Source organism: Pterocles gutturalis, unplaced genomic scaffold (genome assembly GCF_000699245.1).
Source record: "Pterocles gutturalis isolate BGI_N339 unplaced genomic scaffold, ASM69924v1 scaffold22142, whole genome shotgun sequence".
Classification (NCBI taxonomy): Eukaryota; Metazoa; Chordata; class Aves; order Pterocliformes; family Pteroclidae; genus Pterocles; species Pterocles gutturalis.
In genome coordinates, this window is record NW_010110772.1 from 14,590 (window position 1) to 19,452 (window position 4,863).

Consider the following 4,863-nt stretch of genomic DNA (forward strand, 5'->3'; position numbering starts at 1 on the left):
TTGACACAATAAAATAAATGGCTGGCTCAGCTGTACTTCATCAGAGAGCAGGGGGTTTTCAGTCAATCCATACATAACTCATTTTCAAAAGCTCTCATGATCATTATTCATTGCAGCTTGTAAGAAAACATTGCTGTGAACCCAAAAATGAAAGACTTCATTTAAAATTATTTATGACACTAAATGTATTCACAACTTTGACACAGTTTGCTTAAAGCATTTTGTGGTCATTTTGCTTGTCTGCATTGGGAATAAGCATAAAGTTAAGGACCACTTTTTCATGTTTGAAAATTAACTAGTGCTGACCACTTTTAATCAAGTTTTTGTACTGTTAAAGGCCTGAAATACAAAGCTGGCGGGGGGGAGGTATTTTTTCTAATTATATGTTAAATGTGAAGTACAGAGGAGAATGAAATTCCTGCCAGTTCCTCATGCCCAGGGTTTACATCAAAAGGCCAGATGTGGCTCTGTGTCACCCTCTGCACGGTTGTGTATTCATGATGCAAGGTTTTGGGTGACTCAGTGACACGTGACTGATCCCTCCTCCTGCGTCCCGGACTCTCCTGTCTGTGCGCTCTGCAGCTGGGTACCACCAGCCTCCATCTCCACGGTCCCACCTGCACGTCTGCATCTCCATCCTCTCTGTTGTTCTGGCTCCTGTGCTGTCAGACCCTTCTCAGGGACACTTTGTCGTGGTGCACTGATAGAACCTACTGGCTGCATTTCTTGGTTGTTTTCATTAGTATTGTATGTGTGGCTCCAGTGAGCTGTATCTAAACATGGTGTATCTGGGGGCAAAGGGAACCTGCTCAAATGGGATTTCTTCTGTGTTTGTCAACCCATATGACTACTTGAGAGCAAGTCAGCCAGGCTCAGGAAGGAAAGAGAACAGACTGGCGTGTTCATCACTGCTGCTCAGTCATGGCTTAATATTCCGGTGGAGATATGCAGTGTTGAGCCTTTGATCAAAGTTCCAAAGTCATAGGAAGCTTGTGACTCTGGATGAAAGCTTCTTTGATTGCCATGAACTATTGATCTGCCTGTAACTCCTGCAGACAAGTACTTTGTCATTTGCATAAACATGGTTTCTTTCACTTTGCTAATGCTTTATTTTCGTATGCTTTGCTGAATTTCTGTGGCTAGTTGCAAAATATAGCTTGTTTTTGTTTCCATAATTTTCCTCTGGGTAGGAATGTTATATGTATGGGATGCTTAGTTTAACACATACATTGGACGTTTTCTTATACATTCTCTGTACACTGAGGCACAGTCTGGGGAGTCTGTTATCTTCAGACAGGTAAAGTAATAAGCAGTTATTTCTAGGCTGTGGGACCTGTGCCTGGCAATGGTTCCGGGTTGTGTCACACAGCTGCGTGTTATTTGAACAAAAAAAAAAATCTATTATGTGATTGTTGGTGACAGAACAGATTCCCAATGCACAAAACCAGCCTGTATGTTCACCACACCACGGAGAGCTTAGGACTCCTCTTCCTCGCTCCAAGGTGTAATTAGTTACTGAGAATCTCTGTGGAGTGTGTCCCCCAGAATTACCCGAGGAAAACAGTAATTTCCCACAAGCTGACAGGTGGGGTGGTTTGCAGTATTTACCCACTGCAGCCCGAGTGCCGGTGATGATGCTGCTGCAGAGCGCAGTGCGGGAGCACGGGGCACCAGAGCAGAGCGTGGGCGAGGGACGCCCCTCCCCGTGTCAGCGCTGCTGGGGCTGGTCACTCTGAGACTCCTGACGGAAAAGCCACCGGTCAGTGACAGTCAGCAGAGGCTTCTGCTGATCTTCATGGGACATGACTGGAGCCTTAACTATTTCCATGTTATCCTCTGCAGGGGCTTCTCCAGCCTTTTCTTCTGCTCTCGTATTTTTCCTCTCAGATTCCCCCTATGAAGGGATCACATTCAGAAGACCTTTTGTCTGGCCTCTTACATGACGTTTCATTAGCATTTTGTCTGTTAAAATCAACTTCAGAAACAATTGCAGTGAGAGAAATTTCAAGTTATGTTTACATTGAAAAAGAAACTTACTGAAATGTGAGGAACTTCTGGTTCCTGAGGATAAATCCTGTAAGACACCTACAACCAAAGACGTTCTGTGACAGACGGATACACAGACGTGACGTTTTGTCAAATGGCAGATGGGGATTTAGTGGTTTTCCTTTCTCCTTGGGAATCTCTGGGGTAGGTGCTGACACTTATAACACCATCAATCTCATGTCATGAAATTTAGCCACGAGAGAATAACAGACTTGGCCCCAAACAAGTATAAATAAATCTGAGTAGAAGGCAAGGTCATGCGATGTTTGATTTATGTCACGCTAATGAGATACCATTGGCTGGATAGTGGCTCTTACCGATTTTGTTTCAGCAGAGAATTGCTTTGGAAAACTACCCAAGGAGCTGGAGACAGTCCTTAGGCTGAATCCAGAGTCTGTTAACGTGCATAAATGTTGGAATTCAGATTTTAAGTAGAGAGCAAGAGGTGGCCATTCTTTCTCACCCAAAGCTGGTTGTGAACGTCTAGAGAAACAAATGGACGTAACCAGTGCACAGGCCAGTGGTGTGCATGCTGCTTCCGAGTGGTCTAGATGTTCAGACATTGCAAGCATATAAATAATGTTTCCCTTACTTCAGTACCGTGCTTCCAGCCAGGATTACAGGCATCACAAAGAAATTGGTTTTGAAGTTTTGGTAGGAGCATGGCATAGATGTGCGCCTGGGGCACAGCGCAGGTCGTGGGCTGTTCTCAGCCAGCAGCAGGAACGAGCTTTTCCTGCTCAGAGAAAGAAGAGCGGCTGGCGGTGTGGACAGACGTGCTTGTGACACTCGCACGAGCCCTGTCACAAATATAGATTCTTTTTTAGGGCAGCATACACTTACGAAGTGTAAGGGTCTGATGCCTATAAAAATAGAAATCATAAAGAATAAAATAATGACCACCAAATAAGTCACATGCTCATCACAAGCTATGAATTTCTGAACTGCAGCCAAAAGTACTTGGTATCCTGGATCCAAGATTTTGTCTTGGCTCAGTTTTACTGGGAAGTACCTTTTAATGTGGGCAGCAGAGAGGGATGTGAACAAACATCTTTTATCCAAAGAACTTCAGCTTTCAGGGGTATTTGGACTTGGAGTAAATATCGTGGTGTAGGCCCATTTCTAAAGGAACTAAAACCGAATAGAATTCCCAGCGCTGGTGCTGGTCTGGTGCAGACTGTAGCGGTGAGAGCTGCTGGCATTCCGAGCCGTCCTGTTTGTTTCCCCGCATCCACAGCTGCAATGAGGCCGTTAAATGTCTGTTTGGACCTTGGGCATCTCTGGTTAGCTGGGCAAGTGGAGCAGATCACGGTCCACAGGGACTTTGCTGTGAAAATTTGTGAGTGTTGAAAATACCAAGTCATATGAATGAACAGAAGGTATTTGGGGTTTGGGTGGTTTCTGGGGTTTTTACTCAGTTTTTATTGGGCACAAATTGATCAGAGAACTTCTGAGTGAAACACTTCAGAGCCTGTGGGGGCTGTCTGGCAGGGGTTTCTGTAATGTAGAGCTGACTGCAGTGCTCGCATAAATCTTCATTAAACCACTTTTAAAACCACATATCGTTTATCCTTTTCCTTGAACAAGTAGTAACAAAAGGAAATGAATGTCTCTTGTCTTTTAGCAGGAGCGGGCAGCTGTAGAGTGAGAAAACCTTGGCTCTGTGGCATGGAGAGCAAAAGTCACCTTGTCACCTGCTGCTGGTTGAGGTCTAAGCACGATAAAAATTGAGCTTTGCTGCAAAAGTGGTGAGGGGGGATGACGGGGCATGGCCGGCCCGGCTGCCTGCCTGGTGACTCTGGCACATCTCCACTTCTCTGGACAATCCCAAATGTCCCCAACATCTGATGTCCCACTGCTCCTCAGGAGGCACATCAGCACATCCAGGTGCTGGTGAGGCTGCCCACGCCATCGCAGTCTCTCCGTCACTGCAGTGTAGAAATACTCTTACTCATCATCAAATGTCTGGCAGCCAGTGGTACAGAAAAAAAAAAAACTAGAAAATCTTCTACATATAACCACTCTCAAAACCCACTTACTCTTGAGATGATGGTGCAAGTCTATCTGAATATTGACTTTCAGGCTCTGATGGAACTAGTCACGGACAAGATGTCAATTTCTTTATCATATTTACAGCAAACAGAAACATGATGACAAATGCAAAGCTGCAAATTGTATTCTGACCTTAATTTCTTCAAAAATTTGGTCTCAGTCTAATACCAAGTTTAGGGCAAATGCCATATACTGTCTTCAGGGACTGAAAAATAAACAAAATGTATTTGATGTATCTAATAACAAACTACTTTCAGTAATGGTTATTAAGACTCAAGCGTCTCATACACATGATCCCCCCAAGACAGGAGGATTTCTTGCATGATGACGTCCTCTTTCCTCTGAATGAGGATTGCATAATAGAAAAATCCTCTTAAATAAGAAATGTCATGTGAAAAGTTTTTTTAAATTTGAACCACCAAGTGAATATACTGAGTATAATTCACACTGATCTTTCAGGGAATATACAATTTCCGAGGAAAAAACAAACCTTTGAAGTGGTCTTTCAAAGCTCTTTCAATGTGTATTAACTTTATTCCTTGTTGTTAAAACAATGATCTAACAGATTAGTATCATGTGAAAGCAAATGGGTGAAAAACTCAAAAATCTGTGAAAAATCTTTCATAGTGACAGCAAAATAATTTCAGTCAGAATCAGTAAAAGTATGAAATCATTGCCTTTTACTCAACTGCTTTGATGCATTGCCCAAGGAACTGGGTTTAACCGTGCTTTGCAAAGCACTGTGCCATCATAAATTGAACACAG